The sequence below is a fragment of the Oryzias melastigma genome, linkage group LG14, assembly GCF_002922805.2.
Source record: "Oryzias melastigma strain HK-1 linkage group LG14, ASM292280v2, whole genome shotgun sequence".
NCBI classification, from domain to species: Eukaryota; Metazoa; Chordata; class Actinopteri; order Beloniformes; family Adrianichthyidae; genus Oryzias; species Oryzias melastigma.
Window position 1 is genome coordinate 1990107 of NC_050525.1, and position 11871 is coordinate 2001977.

At 41.6% G+C, this 11871-nt stretch overlaps 1 protein-coding gene across 8 annotated transcripts in view; it reads right to left on the minus strand.

Annotated features, from left to right (window-relative positions):
- auts2a (activator of transcription and developmental regulator AUTS2 a) overlaps positions 1-11871 on the minus strand; it is a 495300-nt gene that overhangs the window by 332320 nt on the left and 151109 nt on the right. The gene's annotated exons all lie outside the window — the stretch shown is intronic.

An 11871-nucleotide genomic window follows, 5' to 3' on the forward strand; every position in this document is an offset into this window, starting at 1 on the left:
CCGCTTCGCGTCGGACGGTTTAGGCCTCCGCGTCGTGCGTTAATTTCTCATAACGCACACTTCGTCGGGTATTATCCCTTACTTAAGTTGCTGAGCAAGCCAACAAGGAGAAAGCAAAGCTACATGTAAAATCCTGGTCAAGCAAAAGAAACACAGAAAAGGGATTCCAAGAAAAACTATTAAAGGCTCTCGGAAAGTTTGAAAAACTACATCTTTACATAACTTTGAAGGATTTAAAAAAAGTCAGTCTCCTCAGAAATGAATCTGATGTTTACACGGCCTCCGGTGCGCTGCTCCTTCATTCCTCCCACACAGCTCCACTGTGTATTTTCATCATGTCACCTTTGACAATAGTTTGAGGTATCTGCCAACCACAATAAGCTCCTGTCCCCTAGTGTTTACTCACAGATGAAATATTTCGACTACTCTAAATAAATAGAAAATATGACTCACAAGTGCAACTGTGTTAGAATCCTTATTGGGTTGTCTATATTTTTGCAAAGCAGCTATGGTAGTAGTTCACTTTCAGCTTATCCCTTTCGGGGTCGCCACAGCGTAACAGCACCCACTGTTTGGCATCAGTGATTTGTCAGAGTTTTTACGCCGGATGCCCTTCCTGACACAACCCTGTACTTGAGGGGCACAGGGACCCAGTTAGGCAGCAGCGTCAAGGGTCTTGACTAAGGACCCAATCTGGGTGGGGACCAGTGGACAACCCTGGGAATCGAATCCAGGGCTCCTGCGTGTCAGCCCTTCACCTAGCCCACTGAGCCACCCAGCCGCTCAGAGCAGCTATGGTGGTAAACACGGTATTTTATCAAATTTTATACATACATCAGGAATTTTTGTATTTTGTCCATGCAATACATTTATACCTTTTTTTAAACAAGTATATATTATTGCATTGTTTTTGTTCTAAACCCATATTATTCCACAGTTTTACTCCACATACTGACACACAGAATTCTCTCCTTTTTGTGCGTACCATAGGTTGTTTAAATTTGCCTGTTCCATGTAATTTATGCGACTCATCTCTCAATATTAATAGTTTTTGAACATTGTATGGAAATATGCTTATATATGCTTATACGCTTTATATAATATTTGGGCTGTTTGATCATTTATAAGATCGTGCAATTGTAATAATTTAGACCGTGTGAAAAGTTGGTTAGTGTGTTCTAGTTGTCTTACTTTATGAATAATCAGAACTGCTCGTTTTTGTAACATGTATAATGGTTGTACTGAGGTTTGGTAATTATTTCCCCATACTCCATTACAGTATGTGAGGTAAGGAAGGATTAATGAGCAATACAATGTACGAAGAGTGTTTTGGTCCAGATGATGTTTATATTTATCTATTATGGAGAGATTTTTGGCCCGTGCCCCGCCCATCCTTTTTTAAAGCCCTTTCTTTTCATAGACCAGCAGTCAGATCTAGTCAGGTGGGCTAATCCTTAGTTGATGGTTGACCCAAAAACAAAGTAAAACAAACAGCAGGTGTCCTATATTTGCTCTTGCTAGGGGTTGAGGGTCTGTGTTCGAGTGTGGGCTGTTTTGTTTGGTTTGTTCCACTTTTGTTTTCACCTCTGTCTTCTGCTCTCTTCCTGGTCTCATCCCTTTCCACTCTCCTCATGTCACCCACAGGGGGCCTGTAGCGCTTTAATGTTAAGTGACATTCTGCCTGCTGCTCACTTCCCACACACAAGCTCAGAGTTGGCCACGTCCGCCGTGGCCGTCGCTGTGGCCAACCCACTTTCTAAAGCCTACAGGGACGAAATTCACAAAAACTAAAAGAAGTAAACCAGGGTATCATCCCACGGCCCTGACTGTGTCTTTACTTTCCACAGAAATGTAAGCACCATCAAAAATCCTAAAGTATGACCCTCCATCTGGTTACAGTGAATACCTGCTGGAAATCAATGCTGCAAAGAGAGAGAGGGATTTCTTGAATCTCTTGTGAATCGGGATGCATGGATATTTTCCTATTTCTGTTGGGAGCTGTGAGATTTTACCCCATGGGTCTCTCACAGCCTCTTCAACAAACAGCTTTCTAGCAGTTGGACAAAAGTGGGGCAATACTTGTTAATCTGGGGTACAGAGCATTATAACAATGCAAATCACAGGCCAAAGAAGTCAAGGTGATCCACTGCTGGAATCTAAATGTGCACAAAGCAACAAACAAACTCAATTCTATGGTATACCATAAAGCAGGGGTCTCAAACTCACGGCCCGCGGGCCATTTGCGTCCCCCCCGATGATAATTTACAGCCCCTGTCTTAATATGAAAAATTAATGATAGTGTGACCCGCAAGACTGAAATGAATGACACTTGTTGTGAGCAGTGCTGAACGAACCAATCACGGCGGGGTATGTGGCTCTGGAGGGCGGGACATCAGCAGGCTGTCCAGTGCCTTGAGGCCACTGAAAGTGCTTTCACACCGAACGTGTTTTGCGTGCCCCGCCCCTCTTTCGCCCCGTGGCAAATTCACAGCTTGCCGCTTGTCAAAAAGTGTCTTTCTGACGCTGCGTCGCGTGTGGGAGGAGCTAACAGCTCCGTCTATGGATGTCTCACTTAGAATAATTGGGCGACACATATGGAGTTTTATTTATGTCAAAACTCTACACAGAAATAATAAATCTCCGCGCACGCATCGAACATTCTGCACGGACAAATCATACCCTCGCGAGCGATTTTGCCTCCTCCACGAGCAGAAAAAGTCCTCACCAGAGAGACTGAATACTTCTGCGTGTGTGAGTGATGCCCGCGCACGAGCAGAACCTCAGTGAGCGCGCTGCTCTCAGCTCAGAAATGAAGGAGGAGCTGTTAATAAAGACATTTGAAAATGAATTAAAATAGTTTTCTCTAGTCCAGTGTTTCTCAATTATTTTCTCTTAGTCCCCCCATGAAGAACTTATTCTTTCACCCCCCCCCCCACAACTTTCTGCTTCAAGTATCATAAGTATCAGTTAATTTGCTCAAGTTAAACGTATATCTCCTCAAAATATTGTACATTTTTTACCATTAAAGAAAACAAAAAAAAGAACTTCAGAAATAATCTGTTTCCTTAATGTTTCTTTTTTTTTTTTTTTGAGTCCTTCCAAAACTTTCAGACAAAGTAAAAACAAGTCTTTCCTTGTTTCCCTCCCCAGTAGTGTAGCATTTCACCCTTTGAAAACATCTGTGATAACCTGTGCTGACCATTTGGTCATGTGGAATGCCTTTTTCAAGATGAAAGGCTATTCTTTTCCAGCAAGGAGCCATACAGTCGTCTGAAAGCCCTATCCTCCACTCGGATGTAAGCCATAAACTGGGCCAGAACCCTGACTATTCTGCATTTGAATAGTCTGGCTAACGTCAGCCGTCAATTTCAAAAGAATCTTGATTCCAGCAGGCTGACTCCCTGGAGAGCATGCCCAACAGACACTCAGTCCTTTGTTTGAAAAATGTGACCCTTCATAACTTTTCTCATGTTTTAAAACACAGGACTTTTGTTCACTGGATCTTACATGTAAAACATCTCTCCACAGCCACAAGAAATGTCCTAATATTATTACATGTGTGTAATCAAACCTTTATCCCTAACAGAAGAAGATTCCACAACTATTTTGAGGTTAAAATCTTTGAATTAATCATTGTGTAACCGCCAAAGCTTGGAGAATTGCCTTTCTGTGTTTATGTGGACTTTGGGAAGCGTTTTATGTGCCACATATAGGATTCACACACACATATAGGGTTTTACAAACTTTTTGATAACTTTGTTTGATAGAAACTCCTTTTGTGGTTAATTCAGCATTAAAGATTAAAACACACCCACAGACCAGAATAAGGTGACGCCCCTGAAATTTGCATAGACAGAGCTCATTGGGACATGCAAATTACCTCCAATCGTAAAACGCCTCAAATCCCCACGGATTGGGCGATTCTGGCCCTGCCTCCCAGTTTGAAAGCACTGGCGCGCAGGCCAGGAGCTCTCTTGCTCTTTCTCCATTCCTGCTCTCTTCCTCCCATTTCCCTTGCTCCTGAAGGCTTCCCCCAGGCTCAACAACACGTCTCTAAGCTAGCTGCTAAGCTAGAAGCCAGAACAGGAGCAGAACAGAAACATCTAAGTTCTTCTAGTCTTAAGATCACGTTTTTTTTTTTTTTTCGAGCGCTTTCTTCCTTTTCAACATTTTTGTCTCCCGTTTATTTCATAGACTGATTCCAACTTTTTACCATTTTTGATGCTTTTATTTTGAAACTGATTTTTAATGCTAGACCAGTCGATAAGTTTCATTGTCCGGCCAGCTTTGCGACTTATACTTTTTGGTCACAAAACGGAATAGAGAAATCGTTCGACCACCCCAGAAGCTAAGTGACTGAACAGAGCAGAACCAGCAGAACCGCAGGTTCCCTTTCCTTCTACACCTGGCTGCAGATCTCGCCTCCACGGCCCGCCTGAACCATCCAGCTAGGAACGGGATCAACCACCCTTCCTGGCAGAGCAGACCCAGATCTACAGACCGCTGGTGAGAAGTCGAACTTCGCTCATACAGTCAACTGCTGGTGGTTAGAACAAAGATTAACTATTTTTGCAAGAGTAACATCTTTGCCCCGTTTTGAATTCCTCCTTTTAAGAATAGCTTATTCTCAGATCAGTAACATCACCCTTTTTATGCACAACACACACTTAATGCATCCACACATTTAGCTTTTTCCACCTCAATATTGTGTGTCTTTTCTTCTCATTTACCTATTTCTAGTTATTAATTAAAGTTATATTCTGTGTTCCACATATGTTGATTGCTTTCCATGCTTTTACGTCCATTATTTCTGCTTGTTTAACCTCATGTTATTCAATAAATGTTAAAAAGGACGTCGTTGTTTGATATCATTATTTTCTTCTTTGTGGTAAAGTCCCTTCACAGGGTAAAGACACTCACGCTAAAATTGAAAGACTGATTAATTGATTATTACTTTATTGATTAGAAGTAGCAGCTGATCATTGATGAGTAATATTTTCCTTCATTATGAAGGTGGTGCCCCGAGGATAATTTTATTAAATTTCAGTTTAATAAAGTTTATATTTTTCAACCAACTTTGGGATTGAATACTTCATATTCACCCCTTTTCACGCTACAGTCGTGATGAATTCTGGCTCTTTTTCACATTCCTCCTAGGAGGGCGCGCCCCACTATTTGAGAAACACTGCTCTAGTCAGTCAGTCAGTCTGTTTCTGCTGTATGGTCATTGCTATTATTTTATTAATTAATGATTGTTTTTCTAATTCATTTTTAAAATTTATTTATTTAATTTATTATTTTTTGTTGAAAAATAAAGATATTTGAGAACATTGGAATATTTTATCAGCGTTTTTCTTGTGGAAATCCTGATGCGGCCCAGCCTCCCCCAGACTCTGCCTTCAGCGGCCCCCAGATAAATTGAGTTTGAGACCCGTGCCATAAAGGATGACATACATGCTATAACTTCAATGGTTGAACAATCATGCTGCAACTTTCTAAAGCAAGTAAATGCACGTTTTGAGATTCCAGATCGAAAACTCTCCTGTTCACACATATCTACGCTATACATAAAAAACATGCAACCATTGAACGCGTGTTCCCTGTTAAACAAGGTCAAACTTTGGTAGTGATGGATGGATGTTGTCCCTTTAATCCACAAAAGTACTAATCATTTGTGTCCGGACAGAATCATATGACACCAAGACAATGATGGATCGGAATAGAGCTGTGGGGAAAAAAAAGACTGGAGCCAGATTTGGACTGCTTTGACATTTTACACCAAGCCTCTTCCAGCTGTAGGTGGCAGATCAAAATTAAAAGAAGAACAATTCCTTCCCTGCTTGTCCAGTGTGAACACCGTGGACCCTTTTTTGAATGCATGTCAAATGTCAGGTGTGCATGTAACTTCAGAGCACTGTGCCATGTAGATGGTTTGACAGTATGTCACAGCTGTAGTCTAAGACACCTGGAGCATTTCAAGTCCACAGATGCTGCACACTTCCATGTGCTCCCTCCCTGCAGAGTTAAAATAGAGCTTAGGAGAAATGTAGGTTTATCGTGAACATGCCCAGGCTTGTAAATTTGATGGTGGTGGGTGTGAAGGCTCACTGAAGTGTGTCTAAAGGCATGACAGACAAAGACATGGGAAACATAAACGTCTGCCTGTGTGTTGGTTTGTCTCTATGCTAGATTACTTCCTTCGGGCTACTGAAGCTCATATGCTCAACCATCTAGAAGCTCCAGCCTTTTGACAGCTTGGAGAAAGATAGAACAACAAAAGAGAGGTTATGGAATAAGGTCTGTGTTCCAAGCAGTAGCCAAATACGATAAAATAAATGGTCAGAAAAAAGATAACAACGAAATAGGAAAAAAATAACTTATTTAGCTTTGTTTAACTCTGAAAAGGAGGTCAAGTTTAGAGATAAACAGTAAAGACTATTCTTTAGGCCTCCATCTTTTTCTTCTGCACTGTTGTACTTCATCTTCCAGCAAGGCACAGTGGCCCACTTCATTACTTTCATCCTGTCCAGGCTGTACAGGTCAACAGCACAGAGGCCATTTCTGCTCTCTACACAGATACTGAGAGTCACAGTTAAGTCTTTTCAATGGCCAGTTAAGACAGAGCTGAGTACCGTTGTTGACTTTTACAGAAAATCCAGTCATTACTCTCTTCTAACGTTAATGCCTAATACTAACAACTTCACTCAGTCGTTTGTTAGATTGGATGTATTTTGTACAGCTACCAAAAGCCTTAGTCACAACTGCCCCGATGGATGAATACGGCCTGTCTGCTGGTGGAAAATGGTCCAACCTGTTCGGGGCATGCAGGAGGCCTCCATGAAAGATCAAGGTTGTAGACGCTCGATGAACCCGCAGTGTAAATGTTCATACACATGGTTTTCACTGCAAGGTTGTAGTGAACACCGTGTGTATGAACACTTGTGAACACTTACCCCGGGCTCACACGGTTAGCATCACAGCTCAGGTGCGATGCGGGAGTGGTCTAGCTGCAGCTGATGGCTCATATTAGCTACAGGCTGGCTGCAGCTACAGACTCTGCTGCCGACCTCACAAAACTCCAAACTCACAGATCTTCACGCTAATCCCCCCTCGATTTGCTGTGGATCAGATGCATCCTCTGGCGAAATTTGAACCAAACGAAATTGATTTGCAGCGACGCAGAGGCCTGACCGCAGACACAGGACGTGAACGTCTGCAGTGGGAAGACTGCAGCGGAGCTGTAACGCTAGTGGTGTGAGCCCGGGGTTATGCAACACCTAAGGGTAAGTTAAGGTGAAATAGGTGAAACGTGGGGATGTCAAACTGATTTTTTTTTTCTTTACCTTCATCATCCTGGGGGCTACGCAAGGAGACCATCAGAGCTCTTAAAGGGATAAGTGCATGATCTTTGCATGCAGCTTGTTAGAAGTGAAGAAATTAGACAAAGTGCTATTGTGTGTCTGCATCCAGGTGTCCTACAGGCACTTACTTGTCACATGCACTCCCCATGCATGCAACATTCACACAGGGTGAGTAGCAAAACAAGACAAACCTGCAGGGAAGAGAGGGGAGGAAACTATCAAATACAGAAAAGGGAGGGAAAAACAATTAGAAACAGGTGAAACTCATTAAGGAGGAGTGGTGATCAGTCCGGGGGGAAAAGACATGACACAGACAATTGAAAAACTGGTGGTACCCCAACAGAGCAGTGTCCTAAAACAGTAATTTAGCATTAGTTCTAATCACTAAGGCCAACTATTGCATGCTAAATACTTTTTGGGCTCCATGCCACAAGTCCAGTACTTTTGTTAAACGGTATGGATTAAGAAATACAGTTTTTATTTTCAGAAAGCTTTCTTTTGACATGTCTTCTATTTTACAGAGTTAGTGACTTTTGCAATGACACTGAACAGGCTGAAGTGTCCAGTAGAGTTTAACCTCTGCGTGTGCTATTGGGGAACGATTACTTTTGGGATGACTAAACTTGGCACAACACCGGTCTTTATTGTTGAAACAGAAATTGCCCCCTGCCTCCTCATCACAGTGGTTCTTAGGACATCTCCAGACCAGCTTGGTGAAAAGTCCATTCGGAATTTCCCTTCATGGCTTTGTGGCGGTTCTTTTCAGTGGTTCATAGCTGTTTGACAGGACCGTCATTATCAAAGAGCCTTTAAAATGGTTTGGTGACATTTATTTTACACCAGCCTTTTCACTTGACTTAACAATATTTACAAGCATTGGAGGAGTGGACACAAATTCATGTCCCAAATAATTACAAAAGCTTATACTCAGGCCTGGCCCTGGGCTGCATGGTGCCCTAGGCAAAACATGATTTTTGCCCCCACCCCCCGCACGCACGTACACACAAATGAATAACGCGGCCCGACCAAAAAGACACACCGCAGTTGCCTGGAATATATTGAAAAAGATATTTATTTACTTCAATTGTCAAATATTAAATAATTGTAAAAAAAATCTTTGTAATTTGGACCCCCCTAGGTCTAGCTTGCCTTTTCCCAGGGACAGTCCTGGTTATACTGACTGATCTTGAACCTTTAACAGTTCATTGAATTATAAATATTGCTTCGTTTAGTGAGTTTATGTGTTACCATGTAGGGGGCTAACAGTGCATAAAAACTACACAGCAAAATTATGTTAAAACATGTGTACAACCGATTTAACCAACTCAACTCAAACTTTATTCATACAGCCCTTTTTACACAGCTTATTTACTGCAAGAAGTACTTCAAAAAAGGGAAAAAGAAAGCATATAGACAAAAACCTATCAAACTCAAACAAGCATGCAGGTCGTCTGAGGCTGGAGCCAGGATTCATTTGGAACACAGTTTCAAACACAAATCAACAGGCCATTTTGACAGGGCTCTGGTTCAGAAGGGGGAAATGGTCTCCAGAGAATAAAGGGAAGAGAATAAGCTGGAAAAATGTTCAGTCTTCAAATGACTTTCAGATGCATGAGCCAGAGCCGCATCCTGATGATTCAAACCACCCTCTTCACTCATAAAAGTCTTGCACGCATTCACCCTCAATTGCATCGTACAGGGAGAGCGGCCCACAAAACCTCGCAGTCCTCGCTCAGCTTGGTGGATGGATCAAATGAAAGCAGGAAGGCGAGGTAAACACAGACTAATTGCTTGCAGACATGAAAAACTAGAGATAGATTAGCTGCGTGTGAGGAGGTTGTGGTTTAGATGTTCAGAAACAGGTTGGCTGGATGCAGGCCGATGTTAAACAAGCCTCGAAACACCTTCAAAGTGCTAACGCTGCGTCTGTATGAGAAACGAAAGAAAATAAGCTGACTTGGGAAGAGAAAAACAACTAACAAATCTATTAAAGTGTGCTAAGACAGGAAAATAGCAAAGCGTGACAAGACAGTGCCTCCTGCTGGTGTTGTATCAGCGATAGATCCAGTCACAGACTGAGTGGTGAGAGATCCAGTGGCTCAAAAAACCTAACAACAGATAAGCCCAATTCAGTAGATTCAATAACAGAAACAACCCCACACTATATTTTACAAGACACTGTTCAACACATTCCTACTCAACTCCTAAAATAGTCAGGACATTGGACTCACAGCGAGCACAGAGTAACAACACAGCGCGCCAAACAGGAGCTGGTATTGTTTCCAAACTGTTCCAGTGTGTGGCTATAAGGTTGTAAATTACTACAACTCAGAACTCAATGTGTGTGTACAGTAAATAGGTCAATCCAATGTATTGGTGTTTAGTATTATCAGATATAAACACAACCCTACAGTAAAACTGACTTTTGAATGTGTTTGTAAAATCAACCAAAACATGTTTGAACACAGAGACCTTACAGAGAGCATTCCAAGAAACCTTGTTTGGGTTTAAAGGTTTCCAAAGGTATACATTAATACACAGGAAGTCCAAGGAAAGAATGGAGGTCTCACGCACGGCCAGTCCTCTCAACCTGCTGAAACAAGACCACGAAACAATCATGGTGTGCAGACACATCTGATGCGTAAACTGAGTTTGGCAGAAGTGTGTCAAGGTTTTGAGGTGAATGCCCAGTAGCAGCAGCTTTCCATGATGCTTTATTTAAGGGAGGAGCTGAAACGCTAACGCCCCAAGCTTTGTTCTCTGGTTATGCCACATGATTTTGGATTTTGCAGTGACTTTTGACAGCAAAAAAAAAACAACAAAAAAAAAAAAAAAACGCTTCAGGCTCCTTTCACAATGTGGGTGTTTGATGGAGAGTTGTCGTCAGTAAGAGTTTGGAGAGAGGAGGAGAAAACTTGGAGACAGTTGGGAGATCCCTGAAACAGGCTGGAGATCTGCCCAGGGTGTACCCCACCTTTACCCAACAGCGGCTGGGACAGATTCAGCCCTGGGACCTTTAAAGGGATAAAACCGGTTAAGTAAATGATGGATGGAGTTTGGAGATTTACCGTGGGAGAAATCGTTATTTTTAAATAAAAGCCAATGATCTCCTAAACAATAATCCCTCTCCCTGTTCTGTTTCCTATTCGTACCATCTTTTTTTATTTATCTTGTTGACTGTTTATTCACGAGCTGTGAATGAAGCTTCAAGAAGCTTTGGATTGGAAAGGCTTCAATGCATCATGAGGCTTCATCTGCCCACCGCAAGCTACAACAGATAATCATTTCCTGCAGTTCTATGTAAAAGATTGAGTGAAGAAAGTGATAGCAACAGCAGCAATGCTTGTTATCTCTACAAACCAAAGACATTCCTGTCTTTGATGGTGATGTCCTTACATTCTTAAACTCTGTAAGGACGGCTTTCACAAGGATTGAAGGCTTTTGTTTCGGATGGTTCCCACCACCTGGTGAGCAGCTGCCAACAATAGTGACTTGAGCTGGGATACCCACAAGCAAAAACACTGAAATGAGAAAACCTTAAGATCATGTGCTTGGAGACATACAAGATGTCACTGCAACAAGAAAATGGATCAAGCTTCTGTCACAAACTCAGCAGCATCTGCACAGATTCCACATCTCCTTGTCGCAGATTCAAGGGTTCCAGACTGAATTTATTTCTGCCAGCACATGTATGCATGCACTCTTAACAGAACCATTTCTTGGAAAATATAAACACTTTAGAAGAAATAAGCACATGAATAATTAAAGTGGCCTAAAGTAAAGGAATTTGGGTTTGGATTACCATCATCATTCACTCTGCAAAGGCCACAAATTCATCCCAATACATTTTTAAAGGAAACAATAAAAAAACATTCCTTTACCAGATTCTAAATGCTTCATCAGAGGAAACCAGATCATGAAACTTGGGCCACATGAGGGCTGGTTAAAGACTAAAAAATCTAACTAACATAATCTAGTGTATTGAGTACAGCTTCCAAAGGTAAATGAAAAGTGTGTACAGTATGTGTGTATGCAGGTTACTGTGGGTAATTATTTCTAAATGGTAACAAACTCCCAGTCCAGGGAAGGCAAATAAAGACCACTGTGGACAGAAGTCAAGAGCAATCTAGTTAAGAACTAAACTTAAACTTAATTTAGTTCTTAAACTTAAGAACTGATGGTAAAAACTTTTAATTTTTTTTTTTTCGACAAAGGTCTCTTGGTCTAGTAACTCAATTTCTTCAGGGGCCGAGCATCATGTCCAGAATAATTCCTCTCAGTTTAAATTTCATTTAACTTGAATATCTGTCATTAGAGTATAGTGGGTTCTACAGGAAAGAAATCATTCACAAACAAAAAAAACAAAAAACAGATTGTAATTAATTGGACAAAAAGAAGCATTGTAATTCTTACTATACAATAAGATGCACAAATATCTATCCATTCATCCACCAACCAACCAACCAACCAACCACCCAACCAACCAACCAACCAACCACCTAACCAACCA